The following is a 16,596-nucleotide window of genomic DNA, read 5'->3' as shown; positions in this document are numbered from 1 at the left end:
TGCAAATTAAAAATAATTTTTATCTGCATCTACCTCTGAAAAAATATTTGGGCTTCTAGCAGTGTGTGGGACTTGTTCTATTAATCCATCTATACAGACCTCCATCAGGTTGCAAACTGAATATAATTTTTTTCTGCATCTAGCTCTGAAAAAATATTTGGCCTTCTAGCAGTGTGTGGGACTTGTTCTATTAGTCCACCTATACTGACCTCCATCAGGTTGCAAATTCAAAATAATTTTTTGTCTGCATCTAGCTCTGAAAAAATATTTGGCCTTCTAGCAGTGTGTGGGACTTTCTCTATTAGTCCATCTATACTGACCTCCATCAGGTTGCAAACTGAATATATTTTTTTTCTGCATCTACCTCTGAAAAAATATTGGGCTTCTAGCTGTGTGTGGGACTTGTTCTATTAGTCCATCTATACTGACCTCCATCAGGTTGCAAATTGAATATAATTTTTTTCTGCATCTAACCCACCCAATAGTTTTGGCCTAATACCACAGTTTGGCCACTCAGCTCTGCTCGGTTCCCATCCATTGTTTTTTTGTGCAAACAACTCCAGAGTTGTGAATTAGTTAACCACCAAAATGAGTGGAAAAAGGCCTGCTGCTGGTGGAAAGGGGAATAGGCGTGTTGGGAAGGGGAAAAAAGGTTGTGTCCGTGGGGTAGGTGTTAAAGCAACAGTAACATCTGCAGAAGAAAGACCATCTTCCAGCCAAACTAAAATGTCTACTTCTTTTAGCGGACAATGTGATAAGATCCCTTTCTTACGGCCACGCCAATCGCTACAAATTCCAGATGAGGCACAAAAACAGCAGGTGCTTCAACGGATATCAAGTGCTCCTTTAAGTGGGCTCTCCTCCACATCAACTTCAACATCACAAATACTCCAGTCCTCAAAGGTGTCACCCCAATCGCACTTGCTTCCTCACAGCTCCCAAATCTCCAGCTGCCCGTCTGAGTATGAGGTAGAACAGATGGTTGAGTCTGCAGAGCTGTTTACTCATACTATAGCCTGGGAATCAGAGGTCGACTCCAGCGCTTCTGTGAATTCAGACGAGGAAATTATCTGCACTGATGCCCAGAATCTTTATGAGTCGGATCCAGGACCAGACGCAGAAGGTTCTGACCATAATGTAGACCCTCATTCCCAAACTGTAACTCCTGTTGGTGGAGACAATGAGGAAGACGATGATAAGACTCAAATACCTGATTGGAGCGACAACTTTATTTTTTTGTCAGGGCAGGAACAGGTTGGCTCTGAGGACGACGGGTGTGATAACGCACAGGGTGATGATGATGAGGTTGGAGATCCCACTTACTGTCAACCCACAGTCAGCCAAGAGATGAGGTCAGCAGAGGAGGTGGAGGAAGATGCTAGTGACGACGAGGTCAGGTTGCGCCTTCCTGGACAGAGACGTAGTACTGGAAGCACGTCAACAACTGCATCCTCAAACACAACTCTGCCTCTCACCACAAGTCGTGGTGGCTCTTCAGGTCGCATGGGTGCTAAGCCTTGCATAGCCTGGGCATTTTTTCAGATCGATAAAGATGACCCAACTCGTGTTATCTGTAACATTTGTCAGCAAAAGCTAAGTAGAGGCCAAAAAATACATAGTTTGAGTACTTCATGCATGAACCGGCACATGGACATGAAGCATAAGGTGCAGTGGGAAGCTCAGTGTGCTACAATGCAGCCTAGCCGGCCGGGCCAACCACCGTCTGCCATATCTTGTGCATCCGCGGCCTCTTCATCCTCTGTGACTGGGGGGACAGCAGTCACACCTGTTTTGGGGCGCAGACCTGCCACCTCTTTACCCGCAACAGCCAGCGTGATTGGCAGGTCATCATTTTCTTTGGAGGTGGTAACACCAGCTGGTGTTGAGCGCTGTCCGACTTCGATAGCACCACCTTTGGATCAAGGCAACCTAACATGTCCGCCTGCATCTTCCTCACAGACCGGCAGTTTGCCGGGGACACCCTTATCAACCCCGTCTAAGCACAATAGCCAGCCCTCGGTCCCTCAGATGTGGACAAGTAAAAGACCATTTCCTCCTAGCCATGAGAAAGCTAAGAGGTTGAATTTCACCATCTGCAAGCTCTTGGCTACAGAAATGCTGCCTTTCCGCCTGGTGGACACAGAGGATTTTCGAGACCTTATGTCCGTCGCAGTGCCCCAGTACCAGATGCCCAGTCGGCACTACTTCTCAAAGAAAGGTGTGCCTGCGCTCCACCAGCATGTCGCACATAACATCACCGCTTCTTTGAGAAACTCTGTGTGTGACAGGGTGCATTTCACCACAGACACTTGGACGAGTAGGCATGGACAGGGGCGTTACATGTCGCTGACTGGGCACTGGGTAACTATGGTGACAGCAGGACAAGGGGCTGCTGTCCAAGTCTTGCCGTCCCCACGAGTTGCGCGTCAATCCTCTTTATGTCAAAGTTCCTCCACTGCTTCTGCCTCCTCAACCTCCTCTCGGTCTTCCAACTGCACCCAAAGCCTGTCTGGTCATGCCACAAGCTTTCTAACTGCGCAGAAGGGATCCTGCACACCTCCTTACTATGCTGGCAGTAGGGCTCAACGTCATCAGGCGGTTTTTACATTGAAATGTCTGGGAAATGTGAGTCACACAGCTGAGGAGTTGTGGTCAGCTCTGGAGAACCAATTTCATGAATGGTTGTCTCCACTGGACCTGAAACCAGGGAAGGCCATGTGTGACAATGCTGCAAACCTGGGTGCGGCCCTTCGGCGGGGCAATGTCACACACGTGCCTTGTATGGCTCACGTGTTGAACCTGGTTGTCCAGCAATTTTTAGCCCACTATCCCAGACTAGATGGCCTTCTGCAGAGGGCACGGTCGCTGTGTGCTCACTTCCGCCGTTCGCATCCCGCAGCTCAGCGACTTACATCTCTACAGAAGTCGTTGGGCCTGACACTTCACCGGCTAAAATGCGATGTGCCTACCCGGTGGAATTCAACTCTGCACATGTTGCAGCGACTGTGGCAGCACCGACAAGCCCTGGTGCAATACGTTCTGACGTATAGCCTGGGCCAACGAGATCCAGAGGTGGGGCAAATCACGCTGGAGGAGTGGTCTCAGATCAGGGACCTATGCACCCTTCTGCACAGTTTTGAAATGGCGACGAAGATGTTTAGTGCTGACGATGCCATTATCAGCATGACTATTCCGGTGATTTACATGCTGGAGCACATGTTAAACAGAATTCGGAGTCAGGTGGTGGCACAAGAGGAGGTGGAGGAAGTAGAGGAGGAGGAGTTGTATGCGGAAGGGCTAACATCTGCAAGGTCCAGACGGTCGGCAGCACCAAGGCGGCAGGCATGTGAGGGTGGGGGAGATGGTTTTACCAGGGCGCATGGTAGCAGCCAAACTAGTGAGGAAGGTGCAGGAGCCCAGGAAGAAGTGGAGGACGAACTGATGGAAGACTCATCAGATGAGGGAGACCTTGATCACATTTCTGTTGTGCGAGGTTGGGGGGAGAGGACAGAGGAAGGAAGCATGATTGTTACCTCGCCACCAACACAACAGGGACTTGGTGCTCCTGGATGCGCAACACACATGAGTGCCTTCTTGCTGCACTACCTGCAACATGACCCTCGAATTGTGAGAATTAGAAATAATCCTGACTACTGGGTTGCCACACTGTTAGATCCCCGGTACAAAAGTAAATTTGCAGAAATTATTCCTGCCATAGAAAGGGATGCACGCATGCAGGAGTATCAGCAGAGACTGTTGCAGAATCTTACATGTGCTTTTCCACAAAATACCAGTGGTGCACGTAGTGAATCTCACAGTTCCAACTTGCCAACCGTGGGACCGTCAAGTGTTCAGCACTCAAACCGTAACAGAACCACAGTATCTGCTGGTAACATCAATTTTGCGGAATCATTTCACCACTTTTTTAGCCCATCCTTTGCAAGGCCACAGGAGACAAGAAGTCTGACACATAGTCAACGCCTAGAGACGATGGTACAGGAGTATCTCCAAGTAAACATTGAAGCCACGACTGTGTCACTGGACCCTTGCTCTTTTTGGGCTTCCAATCTGGATAAATGGCCGGAGCTAGCCACTTACGCCTTGGAGATCTTGTCATGCCCCGCAGCCAGCGTTCTGTCTGAACGTGTGTTCAGCGCTGCTGGTGGTGTGCTGACAGATAAGCGCACGCGGCTCTCCACTGATAATGTAGAAAGACTCACGTTCATAAAGATGAACAAATCATGGATCCGAAACGACTTTTCTACCCCTGTGTCATCCTGGGGAGAGTAAAAGCTTGATGATTGGTTAAAATCACCCTACCAACTGTTTTAAGCTTTCAAATTACTAATCATGTTTATCTGTATCTTGGCTGGAAAATAATTTGGGCTTTGTAGCAGTGTGCAGCACTGATTCTATTAGGCCATCTATAATAAGCTCCACCAGATTTAAAATTACTAATCATGTTTATCTGTATCTTGACTGGAAAATAATTTGGGCTTTGTAGCAGTGTGCAGCACTGATCCTATTAGGCCATCTATACTAAAGCTTCACCAGATTTAAAATTAATAATAATTTTTAGCTGCATCTAGCCCGGAAAATAATTTTGGGGCTCCGAGATGCGCAAGACACATAAGTGCCTTCTTGCTGCACTACCTGCAGCATGACCCTCATATTGTCAGAATTCGAAGTAATCATGACTACTGGGTTGCCACACTCTTAGATCCCCCAAACTTTTCGATCAACCTTTTAATTTTAATAAAGACCAAAAAAATGGTCATTTTTGAAATTATAAGCATTAGCAGGTTGTTAGAAACTGAAATCAAACAGTTTTCAACTCAAAACTTTATTCTAGGTGATGTTACATTTTCACATAGGACCCCTTGTTCGAAAGGAGCTTCTGAACTCTCTCGTCCATTGAATTTGTCAGGTTTTGGATGGTTTCTGCTTCAATTGTTTTGCATGAGGACAGAATACCCTCCCAGAGCTGTTGCTTAGATGTGAACTGCCTCCCGCCATCATAGACACTCCTTTTAATGATGCTCCAAAGGTTCTGAATGGGGTAGAGGTCAGGGGAGCATGGGGGTCACACCATAAGTTTGTCCCCTTTTATGCCCATATCAGCCAGAGATGCAGATGTTTTATGTGCAGCATGAGATGGTGCATTATCATGCAAAAAAATGATCTTGCTGTGAAATACACGGTTCTTCTTCTTGAACCATGGCAGGAAGTGCTGTTTGAGAAAATCCACATACATTATGGAGTTCATCTTTAGCGCCTTCAGGGATCCTAAAGGGGCCGACAATCTCTCTCCCCATGATTCAAGCCCAAAACATTACTCCACCTCCTCCTTGTTGGTGCTGTAGCCGTGTTTGCGTGGGGTGTCCATCAACCAGCCATCCTCCACTCCATCCATCTGGACCATCGAGCGCTGCACGGCACTCATCCGTGAACAAAACAGTTTTGAAATCAGTTTCATGTAATGTTTGGCCCACTGGAGCCGTTTCTGCTTGTGTGAAGTGGATAGAGGAGGTCGACAGGACGGCGTATGCACAGCTGCAAACCTCTGAAGGACCCTGCATCTTGTTGTTCGGGGGACGTTGGAGGCACCAGCAGCTTCAAAAACTTGTCTGCTGCTATGACAAGGCTTTTTTGCCGCTGCTCTTTCAACCTGACGTAATTGCCTGTAGGAAAGAGTCCTCAATTTGCCCTTATCAGCACGCACACGTGTGTACTGTGAATCAGCTACATACTTCTTGATTGCCAAGACACTTCATCCTGATGATCGCACAATGTTGATTGTAGTCATGCCTTGACCTAAACACTCCACAATTTGTTGCTTCTCAGCAGCCGACACATCCTTTTTCTTTCCCATTTTGGCAGAAAATGTAGGCTGCTTAATAATGTGAGACAGCCTTCTTAAGTAGTCTTGCCTTTCATTAGACACACCTGCCAAACTAATTAGCACAAGTGTCTGCAATTGCTTACAGTGATATAAAGAGCCCTGACACACATCACCATCAATGAGTTTAACTGACAAACAAACAAATTCTTCCCTTATCACTCCTAAACACTTTTTGCATAATAATTTGGAACGCAGTGTACATGTGCTTTTCCACAAAACACCAGTGGTTCACGTAGTGAATCTTACAGTTCTAACTTGCCAACCGTGGTCTGTATGGAGTTGTTCAATAAAGGGCCCAAAATTAAGATAACATAGATGGGAGAGGTCTCTATGAATAGGAATTCCTAAGTATTTGATACCCTGTGAGGGCCAGGCAAAGGGAAAGTTGGACTGGATGGAATCCAATATGGATTTGGGGAGGGAGACATCGAGGGCCTCAGACTTCGCTGCATTGATTTTAAAATTTGACCATGTAACAAAGTGATCTATTTCAGCCATAACAGCATGGATGGATATATGTGATTGAGTGATATATACTAGGACATCATCAGCAAATAGAGAGCACTTGTACTCGGTGCCTCCCACCTCAATCCACCTAATATTGGGGTTATGGCGAATTGATGAGAGCAGGTGCTCCGTCACTAGGATGTATAAGAGAGGGGACAGAGAACATCCCTGCCTTGTCCCATTGGTGATTGTGAAAGGTGATGAAAATGTTCTGACGCGCCCCCTGGGCCTTGGGACACCCGGAGCCGGACCCTTTTTGGTGGATGCTGGTGGTTGTAGTCTCCGTGGCGGCGACCCGGTTCCGTGGCTCAGGGCGGTCAAACCAGTGGCGGAACTATTTATGTGGTTTTGATGTTTAAATGTCCGACTACGCCACCCGTGGATTGCGGTCAGAGTGAACCGCCGCTCCAGGGCAGACCGCTGAGACTGGTGTTGTGGGTGCAGCAGAGCGTAGCATAACTCCCCACGGGAGGAGTATAGCCTCAGGGCAGTGTATGCGGAGGATGGGGGTGATGGTGCAGGGCAGCAGCAGTAACGACACGGAGTCAGTGATGCAGTCCAGGGCCTTTACTCACAGTTCTTATTATCCAGACCACGTCTGCAGGTAACGGCTGCCCACGTCGTACTGTGCTCACCAGGTGAGGGGCTCAGACAACTCCCAGGTAACTTTGGAGCGCTTCACAGGACCCCCTTTGTGTGTCCTTTGTCTGGCCTTTCTTACCAACCCTTCTGTCCGGCTGCCTCGGGCCTCCTCTTGGTAAACTTGGCGCCAGTTTCCCTGACCCTATGTGGTGCCTTCCTAGCGGGTGTAGCGAGGGGCTGCGCCACATAAAATGTCACAGCCTCCTGTTTCTAGCTGAGGGTCGTTTCCTGCCTCCACTAGTTTCGGGGACCGGTCTCCCCCTTTGGCCTGACCCCTCCACGCAGGTGGATTCGGGCGTGCGGTGGCGACTCGCCCGTCCGCACCCCTGGGATCCCTTCGTTCCTCGTTCCTGGAGCCTTCTCCGCTCCTCTTCCTTCCTTCTCCCTCTTCCAGGCCTGGGCCTCTGTTACTAGGCCCGCCTCCGGAGCAGAGCTCATGCAGAGCCCCTGCTCCCTGCCACTTCTGCTCAGACTTCTCTGCACTGAACTAAGATAGTGCCCACCTTTTATACTCCCTTCTCAATGCACCCAGGAACTGCTTCCTCCCTGCTCCTGCTGTTAGAATCTTGCTCTTAGTTTTTTTTTCCTTTGCTGGTCACATGACCTTGTTGGCCTATTTAATCCTGCTCCGCCCTTCTGGCTTTGCTGGACTTCATTGTATATCTACTTTCTAGCTAGCCTGTGCTCTGTGTCTTGCTCTGTTAGTTTGCTTGGTCTACTGACCGCTATGTTCTATATATTTTGTTTGTTCGTCTGTCTGCTACTATTTCTGTTAGGAGGTGTCCCATATTCCTCCCAGTCCTTAGTACTTGTAGGGATTCCTTCCCCACATCTATAGGTCTCCGTACAGACTAGCTTAGGACTTTAGCAGGTCTGATCGCAGGATCAGGTTCCCTGTTACATCGTAGGGATTAAGCTGAGTTCTATCGTAGGGACAGATCTCCTCTCTTTCCTTAGCTCTGGTAGCAGAACATAACAGTAAGTCCAGCCAGCAAATTCTCTAAGGAAAGATTTTTCTGTTCCATCATGGTGTCGGTTCAGGATTTGGTTCATCGCCTGCAGGGACTCTCTCTGGAGGTGGCCGAGCTCCGTCAGCACGTGAGTAACTGTCCTGGAGCACATTTCTTGGAGCCTAAGGTATGTTTGCCGGATTTATTTTTTGGTGAACACCGAGAATTTTTTTCATTCAAAAATGCTTGCTTATTGTATTTTCGTTTGAGACCTAAGTCCTCTGGGGATGAATCCCAGCGCGTAGGGTTCATAATGTCACTTTTGCGCAAAGAGCCTCAGGAGTGGGCCTTTTCTTTGCAACCTAGTGATACATGCTTCAGATCAGTGGATAGTTTTTTTTCTGCTTTGGGACTATTATATGATGATCCTGACCGTGTCGCATCAGCTGAGACTGAGTTGAGACGTTTAAAACAAGGATCAGGCAATGTGGAAAAATATTGTACTCATTTCCGTCGTTGGTCTACTCAAACAGGGTGGAACGATTCTGCTCTGAAAAGTCTATTTCTTGCTGGGCTCAGTGAAAGGGTTAAAGACCTGCTAATTGCTTATCTTACACCTGAAGATTTGCAACAGGCTATGCAATTAGCTATACGGGTGGATAGAAGACTGCGTGCAAGGGTTAATGAGAGCAATTCCTCTGCTATGTCAGTTTCTGGTTATGAGAATGTGTGTACTAACAGTGGTGAACCGATGGAGATTGGATCGGTGGCACCTCGCTCTCAAGAAAAAGACCGTCGATTTTTTGAAGGCTTGTGTTTCTATTGCAGAAAATCTGGTCATTTGATTAAAGGCTGTGAGCTTCGTATGAAGAAAGAAAAAAAAATGGTCAGTCATGCCCGTATTGCCTGTTTAAATTCCAAGGGTGTATTTTTAGCTGCTTCCACGATTGCTCAGAAAAAATTAATGGAATTTCGGGTGTTTGTCGATTGTGGGTCTACTCTGAATGTTATTGATGGGGGATTCGTGGAAAGACTCAATTTAAAACCTGAACCTTTATCATCCCCCATTGCTGTGGTTTCTGTGGATGGTTCCCCTTTGAAGAATATTACTCTCAAGGTCTGTGAATTTCCTCTCACTATTAATGGTGTTCACCATGAGAAATTGGATTTGGTAATGTTGAATAATTTGCCTTCTCCAGTAATATTGGGATTGCCCTGGTTAAAATTTCACAATCCTGTACTGGATTGGTCTACCAGTGAAATTAAATCCTGGAGCCATAAATGTTATGACAAGTGTTGTAATGGGCGTATTGCAGCTTTGGATAGGGGAGAATTGCCTGTTCCTATTCAGGATTTTTGGAGAGTTTTTTCTGAGAAGGAATCGCAGGTTTTGCCTCCCCATAGAGACTATGATTGTTCTATTGAATTTGTCCCTGCAGCGACTCTTCCTAAAAGTCGTTTATTTAACCTTACTATTCCTGAGAGAAAGGCTTTGGAGGAATACATACAGACAAGTTTGGCCGCCGGTCACATTAGGCCCTCTAAGTCTCCTGTGGCGGTTGGATTTTTTTTTGTAAAAAAAAAGGACGGCGGTTTACGTCCTTGTCTGGATTTTCGTGAGATTAACAAAATTACTGTACGCAATCCTTACCCACTGCCATTGATTCCTGATCTGTTTAACCAGTTATTGGGGGCCAAGTGGTTCTCTAAAATTGACCTTAAGGGGGCATACAATCTGTTGCGCATGAAGGAGGGTGACGAATGGAAGACTGCTTTTAACACTCCTGTGGGTCATTTTGAGAATTTGGTTATGCCTTTTGGTCTTACTAATGCTCCTGCATTTTTTCAGAATCTGATTAATGACATCCTTAGACCTTTGATCGGTAAAAATGTGGTTGTGTATTTGGATGACATTTTGATTTATTCGCCGGATCTGGAGTCTCATTGGCGGAGCGTGCGTGAGGTATTACAGTTATTAATGGACAATTCGCTTTTTGCTAAGCTGGAGAAATGTGAGTTCGCTGTACAGAGAATTAGTTTTTTGGGCTACATTATCTCCAGCAAAGGTTTTGAGATGGATCCGGTTAAGGTTCAGGCTGTGCAGGAATGGCCTAGGCCTATTGGTTTGAAATCGATACAGAGGTTTTTAGGTTTCGCCAATTACTATAGAAAATTCATAAAAAAAATTTTTAGTATTGTCAAACCTCTGACTGATCTCACCAGGAAAGGTGCTGATGCGGTTCAGTGGTCTTCTGAGGCCATTGAAGCTTTTGTGTATCTCAAGGAGAGGTTCACCTCTGCTCCCATCCTTATGCAGCCTGATGTTACTAGGCCGTTTTTGGTTGAGGTTGATGCTTCCTCTGTGGGGGTTGGCGCAGTATTGTCTCAGGATAACGGGGATGGATTACATCCCTGTGCCTTTTTTTCAAAAAAATTTTCGGAGACTGAACTGAATTACGATATTGGTAATCGGGAATTATTGGCTATTAAACTCGCATTTGAACACTGGCGCCACTTCTTGGAAGGTGCGGAATTTCCCGTTCAGGTTCTTACGGATCATAAAAATCTGATATATCTTGATGCTGCCAAGCGCCTGAATGCCCGTCAGGCTAGGTGGGCACTGTTTTTCTCGCGGTTTAATTTCTCCGTTACTTACATCCCTGGTACTAAGAATGTTAAGGCGGATGCCTTGTCTCGCAGTTTTTCTCCCATAGTCGGTGCTGAGAAAGAGGAGAACATTTTACAAGAAGGTGTTGTGATAGCTGCTTTGGACTCCGTTTTGGAAAATGAGATTCTTAAAGCACAGGAGAATGCCCCATCTAACACTCCTCATGGGAGGTTGTTTGTGCCTGGGACCTTTAGGAGAGATTTGTTTGTTGAGTGTCACGAATCTCGGTTGGCAGGTCATCCCGGAATCTCTGAGACCAAGAGACTGGTGGGTCGCAGTTTTTGGTGGCCTGGATGGCAGAAAGAAGTCATTAAGTGGGTGCGTCAATGTACTATATGTGCTAGATCTAAGTCCTCACATACTCCTGCTGCGGGGTTGCTTTGTCCTTTGGAGGTTCCCAGTGCTCCTTGGACACATTTGGCTATGGACTTTATAACTGACCTTCCCCCCTCTGAGGGTTTTACTGTCATCTGGGTGGTCGTGGACCGTTTTAGCAAGATGTGTCACTTGGTTCCTTTCGTCAAACTGCCCTGCGCTAAAACTCTCGCTAAGGCCTTTGTCAAGGAAATTGTCAGACTTCTTGGCGTTCCTACTGACATTGTTTCTGATAGGGGTCCTCAGTTCATGGCTCGTTTTTGGCGTGCCTTTTGTGATAGGTTGGGAGTTCCCCACATCTATAGGTCTCCGTACAGACTAGCTTAGGACTTTAGCAGGTCTGATCGCAGGATCAGGTTCCCTGTTACATCGTAGGGATTAAGCTGAGTTCTATCGTAGGGACAGATCTCCTCTCTTTCCTTAGCTCTGGTAGCAGAACATAACACCTGCACTACAGGGTTCCCCTTCCTCAGTGTTCCCTCCCCCCACTCCAGCCAGGGACAGGGACTGTCGTGCCCATCTCAGGGGCATATTGGTCGCCCTGCCCCACGGCAATGTGGTGTAATGCATGCAGGTGTCGGGTCCTGATCCACAGTACATCCTTACCTGAGAGTGAGATATCACACCTCTGGGTGAGGTGCAATACCTCTGTAGCAACCGAGCCCTCAGGGTGCTACAGTTCCATTTATCTTCAGCCTAGGTGACGTATTGCGATACAGGGCCGTGATTTTGGCTATAAAAGGGTCCCCTACCCCAAGCTTTTTAAGAGAATCATATATGGCGTGCCAGGAGACTCTATGGAATGCTTTCTCAGCATCCAACGAGAGTATCTAATTACAAATTTTTAACTGCATCTAGCCCAGGAAATACTTTGTGCCTAGTAGCAGTGTCTGCTAGTCAGCGGATTATCCCGGCTGTTAAGCAAGCTACACCACCTGTAGTTTGGACACTTAATTTTTTCAAAGGAAATGCTTCGGGACCACGGGATACTCAGTGAAGAGCATCAGGAGGCACCCCAAGGCATAGGGGCTGGGACTGGCAGTAGGATGCCTTGCGGTGGACAGCCGAGCTCGATCCTTATAAAAGCTTTTTAACTGCAGCAGCCTTATTGGACGCTACTGGAGCTGGAATTACGCGGCTGCTGGCATGAGACTTGCCCTCCAATAGATCCTTGTAAATGGATTTAAAGTGTATTCATTCAAATTAGAGAGACAATTTAAATTAAAAAGCTTAGAGCTGCCTCCACCACAGGGGGGCTCGCTCGACCCACCAGCGGACAGGCACCAGTATTGGGAGAGGGGGGCTGGCCGTCAGGGTTCACCGCGGCTCTGGCACAAACCCGGCGACACGGAGGTGGCACGGGCAGGAGCGGACTGAACGTGTCGGCTTCTCACTTTTTGGATTTTAGAAGGGCATGACATGCCTATATCTGTGTCTCCCCCTCCTTTTTCTCCTCCACCTCTTTTATTTTCGCATGACTATATGTACTTGTCACTTTTCCATGTGTTAGTTGTGTCTTCTGAGCAGTTTGTCAGCTTTTGGACACCTTTGAAGGTGTTTTCTATGTGTTTCTATGTGTTTTTGTTTGCCTGCCATTGGTTTTAACGGTGTTCGAAGGTGTTCGACGAACAGTTCGACGAACAGTTCGGCGAACACACGGGTGTTCGACGAACCGAACCGAACTCGAACACTACGGGGGTGGCTCAACACTAATTACAATGTCTTCATAAACCAGCAGAGCTCATCACCTGGATCAAAACCCCCCAGGATGTGTTAGTAACAATTTTATTATCCAATCAGAAACATTTTGTTACTTTTTCTCTTTCTCGCAGTCTTTTTCTTTCACCTTTTCTTACTCTCAGCTGTGTAAAATATAAAATCGAAATAAGCGAATAACGAGCTGTATAAATAGGTAGATGAAGTCCTCGCCTCCCGCTGACAGCGCTGCAGTCGGACCGCGGACGGTCGTACAGTGTCATTAATGGAATTCTTTCAATGTCAACTTCCCTTTCGATGTCAAAGAAGGTGGTAAATGCCGGAGAAAAGTTCTGAAGTTCTCAGAGTCGCCTGTTGCCTTGAGCAAACTTTACCGGAACAGGTTTTTTGTTTTTGCTACATATTAAAAATAAATTTTCATTGCGAGGCATGAGGCTGGATGATTTACTTGATAAATGGCTTTCCTTGGAAGGTCAGAGATAAAAGCCAATCTATTTTTTTTATATATATATTTTGATACCTAATTTGTCAAATCCAGGATATTCAATATTTTCTTATGTGTATAAGAAATGGAAGATAATACAATCTGGATTTTAAAAAAATTGTACGTGATGGAATCTCGCTGTCTGCAAAAACTGTATATAAAGTATCAAAATATCAAGAGAGCAGAAGACTAATCAGGCTGACAGTAGTGCTGATGATGCCTGACGGCTGTCCTCTATTATTTATACTGCAGCTCTGCTTTTTCTGATTGACTTCAGTGAGTTAGCACAAGGTCACCCAAAGACATAACTTGTGGCTGTGGGACCTAACGTGACATTTGTAACATGATTTTGATGAACATGAGGATCATTTTTTACTATATCCCGCAGCACTAAAGTATTGCAATGTATCAACCAAACGATCACCGATTAATAAAAAATAAAGTAAAAAAATAATGTTTTTTTTTTAAAAAAAGATTAAAAAGTATTTAAAAGTTTAAATTCACGCCCCCCCCTAATTTTCCCCAATCAAAAATACATATATTTGGTATTGTTGCATCTACAAACGTTCGATCTATCAAAATATAAAATGATTTAAACCATAAAGATGTTTGTAGAAAAAGAAAATCGAACCACCAGAATCGCAGGTCTTTTTTTTTTTTTTAACACCACAGTTACCTCCAAAATAAAAAGCGATTGAGGTCATCATATATAACCTAAATGGTAACAATAAAAGCTATAGCTTGGCACACACAAAAGAAAAAAATATATAGATAAAAATACCCCTTGAATAAGCCACCGGAGGCGAAACGTATGTTTGTAGTTCTTGAGTCTTCATATATGGTAATATACTCTCTCTGCTCCTATGGTTATACCTAATGTAATGGTGATGCCTGGATATGATTAATTATTTATCCATTTGGACTTACTATTGAATACATATTTATATATGGACTGCACCTGCAATACTGATTTTACTATATGATGCAGGGACAACACCATTTGTTTGTTATACCGACTTCCCATACATTTCTTGTGATTTATCTATATAGGGTTGTATCTGTTTTTTATTTTGTCTGTTATTTACATTTTTTATTCTTGTTATAATAAATTTAAAAAAAAAAAATGTAATATTTCTTCATTGGTTATTCACATATTTTTTTGGGTAGATTTTGTTCACTCATTAAAATTCTGTTTAAACAAAACCCCAAAAAATCAATGACGGAAAAGTGATACTTTTTCACCATCTGACTGCACCCCCCCCCCCCCCTGTCTTGTTAACTACATTATATGGTAAAAAGTGAGTGGTGTCATTCAAAATTATAACTTGTCACGCAAAAATATAAAAAAACCAAGCCATCATAAGGCTATGGGGATGGAAAAATAATAGCAAAGTTATAACTCTCGGAAGAAGAGGAGAAAAAAAAAAAATCGGAATGGCAAATATGAAAATTGGGCCGAGAAAGAGAAGAAAGAAAGAAAAGAAAGAAAGAAAGAAAGAAAGAAAGAAAGAAAAAGAAAATACAAAAAAGTATCAGTACTTAAAGTATGCAAAATATGTAAAGTTTGAAGCTGACTCATTCGGATCTGTTTTTTCTGATTGACTGCTGTGTATTGGCCCGAGCTCACCCACAATAGACCGCACTGATCGATAAGATCTCGCTCACATGTATCAAAACCCGCTCCATGGTTTTGTTAGCTATCACAACTTATTAAGAGTTCAGTAATGGAACAAATTGGAAGTAAAGCCATTGTTCCCCTGACATGTAGAACCCGACCACACAAGGGACAAGTCACAGTCAGGGTGGTGCAGTCAATCTCCATCATAGCTGCATTACTTCGTCAGATAAGTGGCGGTACAATAATAAAATCTAATTTCTGCTGATCGGGTTAAGTCTCTGCCCCCTTATAAAGCCCGTGTTATTTCATTTCTAATGGGCTAATGAACTGGATCTCCGAGCAAATAAACTGAACAAACAGGAGAATAATTACTGCCTCCGATCGTCCTCATCCACTATTTATTAGAGATTTTCTAATCTTGGTCTTATAAATTAGTGTCAATATCATCCCTTGGCTTTTTCTTTACTTAATCTGCCACAGTTTTATGAGTTTTACCTACTTGTTAAGCCTCGGAGGAGAGAATCGCTGCGTCTTCAGAAATTTCTTAAGTAGCTGGAACATTAGAAGGAGTTGGAAATATTCCCCAGTGTTCGAGAACTACTGTAGAATGTGTATTTGCGTGTGACAAACTTTATATGGTCGCTGTCATTTCTGAAAACGCTACATAAATCAGTAATACAAGCGAATAAAAGAAACTTTATATAATATACATCGATCATATCCCAGCTGACTATTGAAGTCTATGTACAGGGAGATGCGTGAGCAGAGTGAGGCAGGCACAGACACACATGAACCCCTCTTCTAGCTTTCATGTATTTTTATTTAACCCCAAAGATAAATTTATAGCTACACTGCTCAGTACTGCTGTATAATGTCCTCCATGATGCTGCTACTCCTAGTATGTGTTGATCTCGGACCAGAGCTGAATTCACAGCTACACTGCTCAGTACTGCTGTTTAATCTCTCCCTTGCAGCTGCTACTCATAGTAAGTGTTTATCTTATCCCCATAGCTGAATTCACAGCTACACTGCTCAGTGCTGTTGTAAAATGTAAATGTTTTCCATGCTGTTGATTTTCCTAGTAAGTGTTTATCTTATATCCGTAGCTGAATTCACAGCTAAACTGCTCAGTGCTGTTGTAAAATATTTTCCATGCTGCCAGTCCTAGTGTTTATCTCAGTCCAGAACTGAATTCACAGCTACACTGCTCAGTGCTGTTGTAAAAATTTTTCCATGCTGCCAGTCCTAGTGTTTATCTCAGTCCAGAACTGAATTCACAGCTACACTGCTCAGTAGTGCTGTTTAATATTCTCCAAACTGTTGTTACTGGTGCGTATCTTACCCCTAGAGCTGAATTCATAGTTACACTGCTCAGTACTGTAGAGAAATGTCCTCCATGATGTTGCTTCTCCTAGTAAGTGTTTATCTTGGCGCTGGAGCTGAATTCTCAGCTGCACTGCTCAGCACTGCTATATAATGTCCTCCATGATGCAGCTGCTCCTATTTTATCTTATCCCCAGAGCTGAATTTACAGCTACACTGCTCAGTACTGCTATATAATGTCCTCCATGGTTTGGCTACTTCTATTTTACCTTACCCCCAGAGAAGAATTCAGAGCTACACTGCTCAGCACTGCTATATAATGTCCTCCATAATGCAGCTGCTCCTATTTTATCTTATCCCCAGAGCTGAATTTACAGCTACAATGCTCAGTACTGCTATATAATGTCCTCC

This window comes from Phyllobates terribilis, unplaced genomic scaffold, assembly GCF_046119375.1.
Source record: "Phyllobates terribilis strain yellow unplaced genomic scaffold, ASM4611937v1 Scaffold_7__3_contigs__length_470593459, whole genome shotgun sequence".
In the NCBI taxonomy this organism is placed as follows: Eukaryota; Metazoa; Chordata; class Amphibia; order Anura; family Dendrobatidae; genus Phyllobates; species Phyllobates terribilis.
Note: the sequence above shows the minus strand (reverse complement) of the source record.